The sequence below is a fragment of the Jaculus jaculus genome, chromosome 7 (genome assembly GCF_020740685.1).
Source record: "Jaculus jaculus isolate mJacJac1 chromosome 7, mJacJac1.mat.Y.cur, whole genome shotgun sequence".
In the NCBI taxonomy this organism is placed as follows: Eukaryota; Metazoa; Chordata; class Mammalia; order Rodentia; family Dipodidae; genus Jaculus; species Jaculus jaculus.
In genome coordinates this window covers 145,343,615-145,360,148 of record NC_059108.1, presented here as the reverse complement: position 1 = coordinate 145,360,148, position 16,534 = coordinate 145,343,615, and the positions used below count along the sequence as shown (strand labels likewise).

Below are 16,534 nucleotides of genomic sequence, written 5' to 3'. Positions count from 1 at the left end.
AGGGGCTCTGTCGTGACTGCTCCTCTGTCCAGGGCAGGCGGGGGCAACAGGCTCCCTTCCTGCAGGCAACCTGGACAGAGAGGCCATGTTACTTGCTCCCACCACGGTCAGGGGCTGGTAGCTTGCAGAGGCGAGATGGATCCCTGGGTAACCTCACGAGACCTGCTCCTACCTGAGTGGCTCGAGTTCCTGGGTCTCCTCTCCCACCTCCTGACACAAAGACACAGGCAGGAGTGCAGAGGAGGGACGGGCCTCCACACTGTCTGCCGCCCGAAAGCTGTCTCTGCATTTGGCTTCTCACACCACCAGCCTCACTGTCATGCCAAGCACCCCAAAAGGTGGCTTCTTGCTCATCATCCTTTCTTTTTCTTAGGTAGGATTCCCCTCTAGCCCAGGCTGATCTGGAAGTCACTATGGAGTCTCACGGTGGCCTCGAACTCACGACAATCCTCTCCTCCCTCTGCCTCCTGAGTGCTGGGATTGAAGGCGTGCACCACCACACCAGGCCTCCTACGGTCCCAGTGGCCTATGGTGTGGCGGCCAGAAAGGGTGTGGACTCTCCACATTAGAACCAGAGTCTATTCCCAGGGAAGAGTGTAAGGGGCGGAGGTGGGGGAGAGCAGAGCGGGTGCTCGGGTCCAGCGAGGTGATCTTGTGCAGTCTAAAGAGACTCAAGTCTCTGCAAACAAGCTGACCAAGTCACCAACCACGCCTACAGGAGGAAAAAGGCCAGCAAGGGAAGAACTCGTCTGTCCTACTCTTGACAGGGTCTTCAGAGCTAGAACTGTGCCTGCAGGACACACTTGGTATTGGTGAGTGAATGTGTGTGTTCCGGCTCCACGCTAAAGCCCACGTCTGTCATTGTAGAGAAGGGTGGTGGTGACAGCTGTCCATTGTCAGCAGCCCCACGCGAGAGTATCACTGTCGACGCCTAGGACCACAGGGCTCAGAAACATCACAAACCTATTCCCATCTGCTGCCTTCCACTTTAGGGCCCTCAAAATTTAAGAGGGGAAAACTCTTTTCAGTCACTGCCTTTGTAGAGAAAAATCTATTTAAAACTCCATTGCTATATATCCAGTCACTCATTTTTTTTTTCATTTTTACCTATCATCTTTGCCCATTCATTGGGTTGGGTCCAAAGCATCCCAGCATTAAAGGAACCAAACTGTTCAGGTAATTTTATATGCTAAATATCATTCCAATCACACTGCTGTTCCCGCAGATCATAAGTCTCTGGACACGTTGGAGGTTTGGGTCCCTGCCCCTTTGATTCCCAGAAACTATTAAGGTTGGAGGTAGGAGGATTGCCATGAGATCAAAGCCACCCTGAGACTACATAGTGAATTACAGGTCAGCCTAGGCTACAGTGAAACCCTACCTCAAAAAAAAAAAAAAACAAAAACCCAAAGTTGGTCGTGGTGGCATACGCCTTTAATCCCAGCACTTGGAAGGCTCACAGTGAGTTCAAGGCTACCCTGGGACTACATATTGAATTCCAGGTCAGCCTGGACTAGAGTGAAACCCTACCTCAAAAAAACAAAAGGAAAAAAGTAGAATTCTGCAATGTCTCACCACTGGCTTTGGGCACCACACTCTCCCACTGCCCCTGGATTGATTGGTGGCACCAAGATGGCCTTGGGCCCCCCTGAAGTTGTAGACCCACTTCTCGAGAGCCACCGTTAGCAACTGTTTGAACATCCAGAAAGAGGGGCTTATTTTGTTTCATTCCGTCTCGAGCTGGGAGAAGGCCCGTGGTGTGGACACCACGTCTGCACCTCCCAACTGTAAGATCAGGGCATCTGCGACACCTACCTCCCGGGACCGCTGTGAGGACTCACTGACATTTACAAGAAAGCTTTCTCTACAAACGTGAAAGCCTGACAAACATCAGTTGTTGATGGTGCCAAGTTAGCTGGCGCAGATGACTCTCGGACCCTACGCCATGTGACCACCCCCTCCCACCCGCGCCCTCGCTCGGTCCTCTCACCAGTAGGATGGACACAGGCTGCTCTAAATGCTGCTTAGATGCGCCTTGTCTCAACAAGTAAATGACCCCAAGAACTCCCCAGGGGCTCCTAGCCCCTTCCTCACCCTGTTTGCCAAGCTGATGGTGCCAAGGCTCCTTTATAGGGCCAACTCATTCAGCCCTGCGGTCCCACTTGCAGAGGGAAGAGAGGAGCCTCGTGAGACCCGATGCTGTTTATCTCATTAGAACAGGAGGCGCATAACTCAAAGGCCTGCGTGTTGGGGAAGATGGAGGAGGATGGCGTCCCAGCTGCTGTCAGGGAAATTAACCTTGAAGAGTGAGCCTGAGGCTAAGGGTAGATACTGAGGAGGCGAAGCAGGAGGCCGGAGATAAGAGGGGGGACCAGTGCTCCCTAGCAACCAATGTCGCAGCTACCCCTCCAGTCTCAGAGGCCCCTGTGTGATCGGCTGCTCTGTTGCCTGGAGCCACAACACCAGTCCCCTCGCTCTGCCTGGTGGGAGGCACACGCCAGGCTCGCACTGTGCCCTGGAGAACAGGAACCAGAGGAAAACGGGCTAAGGCGGGCCTCGTGTCTAGATGGTCGGCAGATTCCAGGCAAATATCCTGCCGTGCACACATTGCTCAAGTGTGCAAGTAGGTACTGGATTCTGAGCATCTCTGACAAAGCCTGAGCTATGAAGAAGGCAGAAGATGGAACAAAATTGGCAAGAGGGTTGGGGAGATGCATTTAGGGTGCTTGCCTGCAAAGCCAAAGGAACCAGGTTCGATTCCCCAGGACCCATGTAAACCAGAAGCACAAAGTGGCGCACTTGTCTGGAGTTCGTTTGCAATGGCTGGAGGCCCTGGCACGCCCATTCTCTCTCTTATTCTCCCTCTCTCAAATGAATAACTTTTTTTTTTAATTGACAAGAGCCAGGCATGGTGGCACACACCTTTAACCCTCAGGAGGCAGAGGTAGGAGGATCGCTGTGAGTTTCAGGCTAGCCTGGGACTACAGAATAAATTCCAGGTCATCCTGGGCAAAATCCTTCCTCAAAAAAAAAAAAAAAAAAAAGATAGGCTGGAGAAATGGCTGAGCAGTTAAGGTACTGGCCAACAAAGCCAGGACCCACGTAAGCCAGATGCACGAGCTAGCCTATGCCTCTGTAATTCATTTGCAGTGGCTAGAGGCCCTGGCATGCCCATTCTCTCTCTCTTTCTCTCTCTCTCTCTCATAAATAAATTAATTTAAAAAAAAATCATACAATGAAGCCAGGTGTGGTGGCTCACCCCTTTAATCCCAGCACTCGGGAGGCAGAGGTAGGTGGATTGCTGTGAGTTTGAGGCCAGCCTGAGACTACAGAGTGAATTCCAGGTCAGCTTGTGCTATAGCGAGACCCTTCCTCAAAAAACAAAACAAAACAAAAAAGTTTTAAATGACAGGAGAGGGAAGAGGGGCATGGGTAAAGGACCACAATTAAAGTAGAGAAAAAAAGAACAAGAATGACTTCCTCTTGCTCCTACCAGACTCAAAACTATATTCCAAAGGGGAACCCATAACTCCCACTGAGACTTCCCTACGATAGAAAACTTTATTCACAGGACAGCTTGTTAGCCAATACTTACAATAAAGTGATCCATCCTGACCCTACTTTGAATCCAAATCTACCTTCTTGAACTTTTGCTAATGTGCCCATTGTCTATCCCAACAGCAATCAGATATGGTCTTCATTCAAAACCTCCATCCCATATGCCCACTTGAGTTTGAAGGGAAGCCAGCCAAGAAGCTAAGAAACCAGATAGAAATAGAAGCAAATAAATAAATAAATAAAGCAATGATTCCACCTGCTCAGAGCCAGGTAATAGGACCAGGAGCTTTAAATGGAGAATCTAAACACTGCTGTCTGAGCCAGGCGTGGTGATGCATGTCTTTAATCCCAGCACTCCAGAGGCAGAAGTAGGAGGATTGCTATGAGTTCGAGGTCACCCTGAGACTCCATAGTGAATTCCAGGTCAGCCTGGGCTACAGTGAGACCCTACCTCGAAAAACCAAAATAAATAAGTAAAGACTTCTGTCTTTTACCATCTGTCCCCAGCCCTCCACACTAACACAGGGTTCTCTCTGGGCCATTCGTGACATTCAAAGAGTTCCTTCACATCTCGCTGCCATCACGTCACCACAACGGGTCACTGATGACCTCCACAGACAGGTACGGATATGCTCCAAGGATTCTTCACCAAGACGACGCGCTCTAAACAGTTATGGTTATGCCAATAACGCTGCTCCTTCCTTTGGTCAGGGAAGCTCCTTTTTGCAGTGGGCAGCAGCTACTGAGGCAACTCAAAACCCATCAAAGTGCTGAGAATAAGCGAGTGTTGGGTGATCAGCCCTAAATAGGACATCTTTATCATCGCCTCCAAAGCCCAGAGTACACTGCAGGAGAGGGGATAGAGAAAATGCTTGAGTCAGATGATGCAGAAGAGTGCTACGGAATGCTGCCTTCCACACATGTGGCTGTCACGCTCATGAGCTCACGGAAGCTGTGGTGACCTGAACAAAACCAGCACCAGACTAGGCCCATGACAGTCTCATCATCAGGATGGGAGAGGTGCTCGTGAGACCCCACCCTTCCATGAGGAGCTATTGGCCTTTACTGGTAGAAAACATTTGTCATCAGTGATGTAACCACTGGTAAGTTTCCCAGTGTTCTGATAAAAAAAAAAAAAAGAAAGAAAGAAATCCCCCACTCATGCTCAGGCAAGCAGACAAAACTAATTGAATTCTGTGGGTCACAAAAAAAAAAAAAAAAAACACCAAAGTAGAAGTTGAACCAGTGAGGAAAAGAAGTGGGGGCTGGAGAGATGGCTCAGCGGTTAAGCACTTGCCTTTTTTTAAAAAAAGAAGTGGGCCAGCAGGAGGGAAAGGGACAAGAAAAGTCAATAGGGGGTGAATATCAAAATACATTCTATACGTGTACAAAACTTTCAAAAATAAAATTGACTCTGTGAAAGACTGGACATGAGTTATTGAACTGTTATTAAATACTGAACCTAAGGTTGGAGATACTGCATGGCGGTTAAGGTGCTTGTGTGCAAAGCCCAACAACCCAGGTTCAATTCCCCAGGACCCATGTAAAGCCAGATGCACAATGTGGCACATGTATCTGGAGTTCGTTTACAGGGGCTGGAGGCCCTGGCACACTCATTCTTTCTGTCTCTTCTCTCTATTGCTCTCTGCTTGAAAATAAATAAATAAGCCCGGGTGATCCTAGCACTTGGGAAACAGAGGTAGGAGGATTGCCATGAGTTCGAGGCCACCCTGAGACTACATAGTGAATTCCAGGTCAGCCTGAGCTTGAGTGAGACCCTACCTCAAAAAGCCAAAAAAATAAAATAAAACAAAATAAAAATAAATAAATAAAGCTGGAGAGATGGCTTAGCAGTTAAGTGCTTGCCTGTGAAGTCTAAGGACCTTGGTTCAAGGCTCAATTCCCCAGGACCCACATAAGCCAGATGCCCATGGTGGTACATGCTTCTGGAGTTCTTTTGCAGTGGCTGGAGGCCCTGGTGCATGCATTCCCTCTCTATCTCTCTCTTTCTACCTCTTTCTCTCTCTGTCTGTCACTCTCAAATAAATTAACAAAAATTTAAAAAAAAAAAAAATTCCAGGTCAACCTGGACCACAGTGAGACCCTACCTCGAGAAACCAAAAAAAAAAAAAAAAGAAAGAAAGAAAAGGTTCAGTTCTGGTATTTTTTTGTGCCAAGATTGCCCTGACCCCCAAAACATAGCCTGCCCTTTCTGTCCGAGGGTTCCCAAGCTCCTTACCACCATCACACTGGAAGAGGGCATAGCTACAAATGCTGGCCTTCCTCGGTTTTCCTACATACCCACACTTACGTAGTGATAGCAGCAACCCCACAAGACAGTTAAGGTCTGGGATGGGGAGGCTGACAGTGACAACCTAGCTGGCCCAAAGCCACACATCGACAGGAGTCCAGCCCACAGCCGAAGACAAAACTTACCTTCTACCCTACCTAAGGCCCAGCTAAGCCATTCCACCGGGTGCCTGGAAACAGCAGGACTAAAACTTAAGAGTCCTGCTCTGTGAAAAACAGCTCCAGGGCTGGAGAGATTGCTTCGTGGTTAACACACACGCCTGCAAAGCCTAAGGACCCAGGTTCGATTCTCCAGGACCCACGTAAGCCAGATGCACATGGTGGCACATGTGTCTGGAGTTCATTTGCAATGCCTGGAGGCCCTGGCACACCCATTCTGTGTGTCTCTCTCTCCCTCTCTCTCTAATAAATAAATACATAATTTTAAAAAAAAAGAAAGAAAGAAAAACAGCTCCCTAAACTTAAGCCATGAGAAAAGGAGCACCCAGCCTTCACATGTGATGCCCCCAGTAAGCCAATTCTTGTGGCATTCATTTTTATGTTCAGATCAAATCACCAACTTCACCAAATACAATTGTTCACAGAGAAATGCATCCTGGTAATGTGAAACATTAGATTAGGGCATATACAATATACAGAGAGAGGCTAGGGAGATAGCTAAGTGGTTAAAGTTGCTTGGGAAGCCTGCCAGCACAGGTTCGATTCCCCAGCATCCTCATAAAGCCAGACACAAAAAAGGGCACAAGGACTGGAGAGGTAGATGACTCGGTGGTGAAAGGCACTTGCTTACAAAACCTAATGACCCAGGTTCGATTCCCCAGTACCCACATTTATCCAGATGCATAAAATGGCATATGTGTCTGAAATTCGTTTGCCATGGCAGGAGGCCCTGGCATGCCCATTATCTCTCTTCATCTCTCCTTAAAAATAAATAATAAATAATAACTTAGAAAGTAGCAAGGCATGGTGGCTCACACCTTTAATCCCAGCACTCAGGAGGCAGAGATAGTAGGATTGCTGTGAGTTCGAGGCCACTCTGAGAGTACATAGTGAATTCCAGGTCAGCCCAGACTAGAGAGCCTACCTTGAAAACCCAGACATAAAATTAAAAAAAATAGCCGGGCAGGTGGTGCCTTACTTTAATCCCAGCATTCGGGAGGCAGAGGTAGGAGGATCGCCTGTGAGTTTGAGGCCACCCTGAGACTACAGAGTGAATTCCAGGTCAAACTGAGCATGGTGGCACACGCCTTTAATCCCAGCACTCCCAGGTCGGCCTGGACTACAGCGAGACCCTACCTCAAAAACCAAAACTAAATTAATTAATGAAATAAAGTGGCACAAGCATCTAACATTCATTTTCAGAAGCAAGAAACCCTGACATTCCTATACATACACAAACACACATTCAAATGAATTAAGTAAAAATATTTTTAGGACTGAAGAGATGGCTTAGCAATTAAGATACTTGCCTGAGAAGCCTAAGAACTCAGGTTTGATTCCCCAGTAACTATAAAAGCCTGATGCACAAGGTGGAGCCTGCATCTGGAGTTCATTTTCAGTAGCAAAAGGCCCTGGCACACCCATTCTCACTCTCTTTCTCTCTCACATAAATAAATAAAAATAAAATATTTATTAAATTTTTTAAATATTTTTAAGTATATAGAGAAACAGAAAAACTGCCAGAACCTACTTTCTACATTCCTCACAAGAATTTTTATGTTTGTTTTTGTTTTTGTTTTTGCTTTTTGAGGTAGGGTCTCACTCTAGCTCAGGCTGTCCTGGAATTCACTCTGAGGGTGGCCTCAAACTCATGGTTATCCTCCTACCTCTGCCTCCCAAGTACTAGGATTAAAGGAGCATGCCACCACGCCCGGCTTCCACAGGAATTTTTTTAAGAATAAGAAAATTAGAATGTGTACCTAGCAGTACTGATGCACATTGTACCAGTGCACTGGTACAAGTATCATCTAGGAGCTAGAGAGATGGCCCAGTGGTTAAAGGTGCTTGCTTGCAAAGCCTGACCGCCCAGGTTTAATTCCCCAGTACCAACATAAAGCCACATGCACTAAGTGACACACACATCTGGAGTTCTTTTGCAGTGGCAAGAAGCCCTGACATGCTTATATTCAGTATCTCTCTCAAATAAATAAAATATTTTTTAAAAGAATCACCTAGACAAGCCAGATGTAGTAGCGCACGCCTTTAATCCCAGCACTCGGGAGGCAGAGGTAGGAGGATCGCTGCGAGTTCAAGGCCGCCAAGAGACCATAGTGAATTCCACATCATTCTGGGCTAGAGTGAGACCCTACCTCACAAAAAAAGAAAAAAAAAATCACCTAGACAATATCCCTGACAAGCTGTACACACACACACACACACACACACACACACACACATGTGTCTCAACATGTCCTCACCTTGACATGAAGCAATCTACTGTACTCTGTTGAAATAATCTATTGTTAGAAATGTTTTATCCACCATTCTCATCCGCCGCTTGCAGAAAACCAAGTGGCCCAACCTGATGAGGAAGAATTTGGCATATCTAGCGAGACTACATAAGCATTTTCCTATTTGATTTAGCAAGTCCATTTCCATGAATCTAGGACACTGAGTCACATACAGAAACAAAAATGTGTATTTGTTGTGGCATCATTTATGCTATAAAAAGACTAGAAATAATCTAAATGTCTATCTATAGGAACCTGCTTAAGTAAACAATACTATTTATACACAATGGCCTGTTAAGATCTTGCAGAGGTGGCGGATGCCTTTAATCCCAGCACTCTGGAGGTAGAGGTAGGAGGAGCGCTGTGAATTAGAGGCCAGCCTGAGACTACAGAGTGAGCTCCAGGTCAGCCTGGGCCAGAGTGAGACACTATCTCAGAAAAAAAAGAAAGAGAAAATTGGTGGGGTCAGCAGGGTGGGGAAAGTAGAGAGGATGAGGTGAGAGGAAGGTTAATGAAAATTTAAGATGTTATTGCCAGGTGGAGTGGCACATGCCTTTAATCCCAGTACTTGGGAGGCAGAGGCAGGAGGATCGCTGTGAGTTCAAGGCCACCCTGAGACTACACAGTAAATTCCAGGTCAGCCTGAGCTAGAGTGAGACCCTTACCTTTAAAAAAAAAAAAATTAAGATGTTATGAATAGACCATATGAAAACCTACTTCCTCGTTATCTAATAATATATATGTTTAAAAAAAAAGAAAGAGAGTTTGGGGCTGGTGGGATGGCTCAGGGGTTAAGGCGCATGCCTATGAAGCCAAAGGACCCAGGTTTGATTCCCCAGGACCCACGTAAGTCAGATGCACAAGATGGATCATGCTTCTGGAGTTTGTCTGCAGTAGCTAGAGGCCCTGGCATGTGCTCGCTCTCTCTCAAAATCTCTCTCTCTCTCTCTCTCTCTCTCTCTCTCTCATAATAAAAGTTTTAAAAAATAAGAGTTTGCCCAGAAGTATCCTGTGGAGATGGATAATGTTGTGCCCAGAATCCATAGATTGTTATTAGGAAATTTTCAGTGCTGGTGATGGGAAACCTTCCAGTGAGTTGTTGGTCAGGGAGGCCCCTAGGGCCCCCACACATTGCAGGCTGTTGCCAAGGCTCTTGGTTGCCCCCCAGAACTGGATGATAAGGCCCTATTGCTAAAGATATCACAATCACATGCTACAAGTCACTAAGAAATCAAGCTGGAGCTGAGCTGGAGCCTCCTCCCTCTTGACTAGCTGTCAGGATGCTGGAAAGAGCTGTGCAGGCTGTTGGGGGAGGAAAGTCAGCAATGGTTTTAACCAGCAGTGGACCCGGCAAGTTCTATGGCTGGTCAGCCAGGCCAAACGTACCAATTGGTGCAATGATGGCATGTTTGTTTGGGGGGGAAACCAATTGCTCTTTGAATGGATTTGGGGCCACTCCACAGGAAGAAATTCAGGCCTGGTACTAAAAACCTAACTAAAAGCTTATGGCTGGGGAGGTCATAAGCCCTAGAAGTAAAACTACCACTGTTATCTGGCTAAATGGATATATTATGCCCATCAAACTGTCTCTAAACACTTATGTTTATGCCCATATATTGATGCTACTCTCACTTTTGGTTAGAGAAGCTTCTCTTTTCAGACGGTGGTGACCACTGGGGTGACTCAAAACTGGACAAAGTGCCGAGAAGTGACAGTGGAGTGTTCAGCACTAAGTGAGACATCTCTATGACACCCTCCAAGGCTCGGGGACCATTCCGGGGGAGGTGGCAGAAACAATGTGAGAGCCAAGTGAAGGGTAGGATTGCTTACAATACTGTCATCCAGACACAAAATGGCCTAGATATCCATGTCCACACAGCGCCTGGTACTTCCTAATAAGACCATCATAATAAGAGGAAAATATGATGACATCAAAATAAGAGACTGAGAGAGGGAAGGGACATGATGGAGGGTGGATTTGTGAGGGGAAAAGTAAAGGAGGGGAGGGAATTATCATGGCTCAGTGTGTATGAAAGTTTGTCAATAAGAAGTGTTGGCCGTGGTGGCACATGCCTTTCATCCCAGCACTCGGGAGGTAGAGGAAGGAGGATCACCCTGAGTTAGGGGCCACCCTGAGACTACATAGTGAATTCTAGGTCAGCCTGGGCTACAGTGAGACCCTACCTCAAAAAAACAAAAAAAAAATAAAATAAAACAAAAAAGTTAAGTGAGTGGCTCGCACCTATGATCCTAGCACTCTGCTGAAGTCAGAGGAAAAAGTTCAAGGCCTCATAAAAACAGGTCATAGCCGGGCGTGGGGGCACACACCTTTAATCCTAGCACTTGGGAGACAGAAGTAGGAGGATCACTGTGAGTTTCAGGTCAACCTGAGACTACAGAGTGAATTCCAGGTCAGCCTGGGCTAGAGTGAGACCCTACCTCAAAGGAAAAAAAAAAAAAAAAGGTTGGAGAGATGGCTTAGCAGTTAAGGCATTTGTATGCAAAGTCAAAGGACCCAGGTTCGATTCCCCAGGACCCCCGTAAGGTCAGATGCACAAGGTAGCACATGCATCTGGAGTTTTTTTGCAGTAGCATTCATTGTATCTGTGTTTCTCTCTCTCTCTCTCTCTCTCTCTCTCTCATAAATAAAATACAATGTGTTTTTTTCAAAAGAAAGAATACAAAACTCCGTGGGATATTCAGGAGTTATCTTCAGAGGACTGAACAATTGTTTGATGCGGGAAGAATACATGTCTAGTCACAGAGATGGTGAGTGTGAATACAGACGAGAGACTCTTGTCTTCCATTATCAGCCATAAGTAAACACACAGAAAGAGCTGGTGGCATTATTGATCAAGGAGACACAAATTAAGGCCACAATAAAATACCCATTAGAATGGTTAAGCTTTTTTTTTTTAACTGGCCTCACCAAGGATTGGCAAAGATACAAAAGAATTGGGGAGAAGGGCTGAGAAGAGGGTTCCGTGGTTAAAGGCACTTGTTTGCAAAGCCCACTAGCCGGGGTTCAATTCTCAAGTTACCCAGACATAAAAAGTGGTACAAGCATCTGTTGTTTGTTTGTAGTGGCAAGGGGTCCTGATATCTCTCTCTCTCTCTCTCTCTCTCTTATCTCTCTCTCTTCTCTCTCTCTCTCTTTCTCACTCCCTCTGCTTAAAATAAATAAATGATTTGGGGGAGGGGGTTCGAGTTAGGGTCTTACTATATAGCCCAGGCTGTCTGGAATTCACTATGGAGTCTCAGGGTGGCCTCAAACTCACGGCAATCCTCCTACCTCTGCCTCCTCCCGAGTGCTGGGATTAAAGGTGGGCGCCACCACACCTGGCACTAAATAAATTTTAAATTTTTTAAAAAGATGAGGAACTTGTACAAACTGCTGGAATGACCACTTTCCATTTCACTTTGGAAAACTGTTACAATGTTAAACAAACACCATACACTTTCCTTACCATCCAGCCACTCTATTCCCAGGGCCTAGGAGGAATAAGGAAGCTAATGCACGTGTCCATCCACAGACTTGCACACGAATATTCATAACGGCTCTATCGGAACGAGCCAAAAACTACAAACAAGTCTAACTCTTTGTCAGCAAGCTGACTCGGCATAAAATGGAATTGAACTGTCAAACAAACCATGGATGAACCTAAAATGATTATACTAAGTAAAAGACACCAGGTGACCCAAAGGAGAGCACAGTATTATGATTCTCGCGTGGAAAGCAAGCCAGTGACTGCTGCTTCCTGAGAAACAACGGGCTGGGGAAAGGAAGAGGGGGCGGGAGGGACGGGTCACAAGGGACGTAAGAACCCTAGCTGGGGCATGGGCATGGGCACAGTGAGGACAGTGGGGTGTTTTCGCAGGAACAGTTCATTGGATGGAATTGCCCAGGTTGAGCAACCCTCATCTGAGGTGCCTGGGACTACCAGACTTTGCGATATTTATGTAGACATTATCATTGCTGGTCTGACAACTCAAGATCTAAAATGTCCCAAAATCTGAAATTTGACATTTTGGATTTTCAGGATATGGGGGATACACCTGCCTGGTTTGATCCCCAGCATTGTTACATACTGACCAATCTCAGATTCTTTTCAGATTAGGGATGCTTTCTATAGTGGAGTAAAGCTATTCATATTTTGTTTGGTTTGGTTGTTTTTTGTTTTTGTTTTGTTTTGGTTTTTTTTTTTTTTTTTTTTTTTTTTTGGTTTTTCAAGGTAGGGTCTCACTCTAGCCCAGGCTGACCTGGATTTCACTATGAAGTCTCAGGGTGGCCTCGAACTCATGGTGATCCTCCTACCTCTGCCTCCTGAGTGCTAGGATTAATTAAAGGTGTGCACCACCACGCCCAGCTTGGTTTTTTTTTTGTTTGTTTGTTCTGGGGGTTTTTTTTTTTGGTTTTTTTGACATAGGGTTTGACTCTTGGCCAGGCTGACCTGGAATTCACTATGTAGTCTCAGGGTGGCCTCGAACTCACAGCAATCCTACCTCTGCTTCCCGAGTGCTGGGATGAAAGGCGTGCACCACCATGCTCGGCTTGTTAATATTTTTGTTTAATGAAAAAACAAAAGCCGGGCATGGTGGCGCACACCTTTCATCCCAGCACTCGGGAGGCAGAATTAGGAGGATCACCATGAGTTCAAGGCCACCCTGAGACTACATAGTGAATTCCAGGTCAGCCTGGCCAAGAGTGAAACCCTACCTCAGGAAAACAAAAAATAAAAATAAAAACAAAAAAAGCAAGGCCAGGTATAGTGGCACACACCTTTAATCCCAGCACTTGGAGGCCGAGGTAGAAGGATCACTGTTGGTTCAGGGCAGCTTGGGACTACAGAATGAGTTCTGGGTTAGAGTGAGACCCTATCTCAGAAAAATAAACAGAAAAAGCAAATCCAGGAGCTTCTGCTTCTAGAAACGTAAAGCAGGTAAACTTTTACCTTCCCCCGTGAGTATAGCTATATATCCTAAATGTTATTCACACAACAAACAAGAGAAAACAACAAAAGTTGAGGGCAGACCAGCAAAGGACTCTGGGAGCTGAGTCTTTCTGTATCGGCCGACCCAGGCTAGGTTCTGGGAAAGCTGATAACCTAAAACTATCAATAAATGCAGACTCAGAACAAAGCCTAAGAAAATCCCACTCGCTAACCACAAGACATGCAGAACAGATGAAAAACAAAGTCTTGACAAGAAAACTGAGAACTGAAATAAGTGGGAAAACAAAGAAATTCTCATTGGTGTTAAAAGCAGAAGGCAAAGGACAGAAGAATGAAGCAGTGAACGTAGAAGAAATGATACAAACCACCCATTATATGTGTAGGGAGCAAATATTTGTGACAGCTATTATATAAATGAGGGGAGTAAGAGGATTTAATGATGAGAGTGAAAGCTGGGTGTGACTATATTAGGGGCAGCATGAAGAAGATCTTTGTACTGATGAAACAGTTTGGGGTATAGTGGTTAAGGCACTTGTCTGCAAAGCCAAAGGACCCAGGTTCGATTCCCCAAGACCCACATAAGCCAGATGCACAAGGGCGCACATGCATCTGGAGTTCGTCTGCAGACACTGGAGGCCCTGAATGCCCATCCTCTCCTCTCTCTTTCTCTCTCTGTCTCTCTCTATATATCCCTGCCCATTTCTCTCTAAATAACTAAATAAAAATAAATAAGCACTTTAAAAAGAAATGTTTTGTAACTCGATTGTGGTGATGGTTACCCAACGATGTACATGGGATAAAGGGCCACAGAACTGTACGCACATTTTACCAATATCAATTTCTGGTTTGATATTTTAAGATGCGTGTATCCTGGGGAAATGGAGGAAAGAGTATACGGGATTTCAATGTACTACATTTGCAACTTGCAGGAGATATATAGTTCTCCTAAATAAAAACTTAATTTGGGGCTGGAGAGATGGTTTAGTGGTTAAGGCACTTGCCCACAAAGCCTAAGGACCCTGGTTTGATTCCTCAGTACCCAGATGCAAAAGGGGCCTATGTATCTGGAGCTCTTTTGCAGTGGCTGGAGGCTCTGGCGCACCCATTCTCTCTCTTTGTCTGCCTCTTCCTCTCCCTCCACCCCCCGCCCTGCTCTCTCTCAAACAAATAAATTAAAATTTTAAGCCAAGCATGGTGGCATACACCATTAATCTCAGCACTTGCAAGGCAGAGGTAGGAGGATTGCTAAGAGTTTGAGGCCAACCTGGGATTACATAGTGATTTCTAGTTCAGTCTGGGATAGAGTGACACCCTACCTCAAATAAACAAAAAATAATAATAATTTTTAAAAGAGGGCTGGAGAGATGGCTTAACAGTTAAGAGACTTGTCGGCAAAGCAAAAAGACCCAGGTTCAATTCTCCAGGTCCCACGTAAGCCAGATGCACATGTTGGCGCATGCATCTGGAGATTGTTTGCAGTGGCTAGAGCCCTGGTATGCCCATTCTCACTCTCTATATATATCTCTAGTAAGTAAATAAAAATGGAAATTAAAGCAAAATGAAAATAAAAAATCTTTAAAAAAATAAATAAATAAACAAACAGAAAAAGAGTACATAAGTCAGCCTGAAATATTTTGTCCCGAGATTAAAATGGCAAGGAGGCCATCAGAGAGAGCTTGAGAATGTTTCAAAACTCCCTACTGTCCAACGACAGGACAGGTAAGCAATCAGAACAATGGTTACAATGGACTGAAGTGCATTAACTACGTTTAAATCTGGGAGTTCACAATGCTACTCAAAATAACTTCAGTAGCCAGGTGTGGTGGCTCACACCTTTAATCCCAGCACTTAGGAGGCAGAGGTAGGGGGATCTCTGTGAGTCTGGGGCCAGCCTGAGAATACACAGTGAATTTCAGGTTACCCTGGGCCACAGCAATACCCTACCTTGAAAAAACAAAATAATAATAATAACTTTATTGATCACCACAGGAAAAGACCAGGGAGGGCTGGAGAGATAGTTCAGTGGTTAAGGCGCTTGCCTACAAAACCCAAGGACCCCTAGTAGCAGAGGCCAGTAAGTTAAAAAGGAGATATAAAGGGAAGAGAAAGGGAGAAGGGAACTTAATAGGTTGTCATTGTATATATGTAAGTACAATGATTGAGATGGGGAGGTAATATGATGGAGAATGGAATTTCAAAGGGGAAAGTGGCGGGGGGAGGATATTACCATGGGATATTTTTTATAACCATGGAAAATGTTAATAAAAATTAAATAAATCAATTTTTAAAAAGACAAACAAAAATAAACCCCCAACAACAACAAAAAACAAGGACCCAAGTTTGATTCCCCAGTACTCAAGTAAAGCCAGATGCAGAAGGTGGCGCATGTGTCTAGAGTTTGTTTGCAGTGGCTAGAGACCCTGGCATACCAGTCTCTCCCTCTATCTCTCTCTCTTTCTCTCTCATTTGCCTCTTTCTTGTTTTCTCTCTTCAATAAATAAACAAGTAAACAAATAAGTAAATAAAAGACCAGGGAGCCAAATCATTATTAGAAAATTGGTAAATAAAAGGGAAAATAGGCTGAGCGTGTTGTCACATACATTTAAGCCCAGCACTTGGGAGGCAGAGGTAGGAGGATTGATGTGAGTTTGAGGCCAGCCTAAGACTACATAGTGAATTCCAGGTCTGCCTGAACTAGAATGAAATCCTACCTCGAAAAACAAGCAAACAAACAAACAAAAACCAGTACAATAAATAAATAAATGGGAAAATAATTTATCCTGCCCTTCATGTCAACTATACCTCATAATGACCAAAATTTTCAGTAGAAGATGTTTTTCTTTATAGGCTATGGGATAAATGAAAAAATGATGATGTCCTCAAATCAAATGGCTCATGTTTACATTAATGGAATAAGAATCCCAATGGTTACCATCAAGGACTGCCAGCCGAAGTAAAAGGGAGATCCCAGACCAGATACTCCTCTCAGAAAAAGCACACACATGACCCAGCTATAGCACTCCTAGACATATATCCTAAGGACTCATCTCATTTCCTTAAAAGTACGTGCTCGGGCTGGAGAGATGGCTTAGCGGTTAAGCACTTGCCTGTGAAGCTTAAGGACCCCGGTTCGAGGCTCGGTTCCCCAGGTCCCACGTTAGCCAGATGCGCAAGGGGGCGCACGCGTCTGGAGTTCGTTTGCAGAGGCTGGAAGCCCTGGCACGCCCATTCTCTCTCTCTCCCTCTATCTGACTTTCTCTCTGT

General features: G+C 45.4%; 1 protein-coding gene across 1 annotated transcript in view; it reads right to left on the bottom strand.

The window, feature by feature from the left end:
* Dpf3 (double PHD fingers 3) overlaps positions 1–16,534 on the bottom strand; it is a 359,744-nt gene that overhangs the window by 179,127 nt on the left and 164,083 nt on the right. The gene's annotated exons all lie outside the window — the stretch shown is intronic.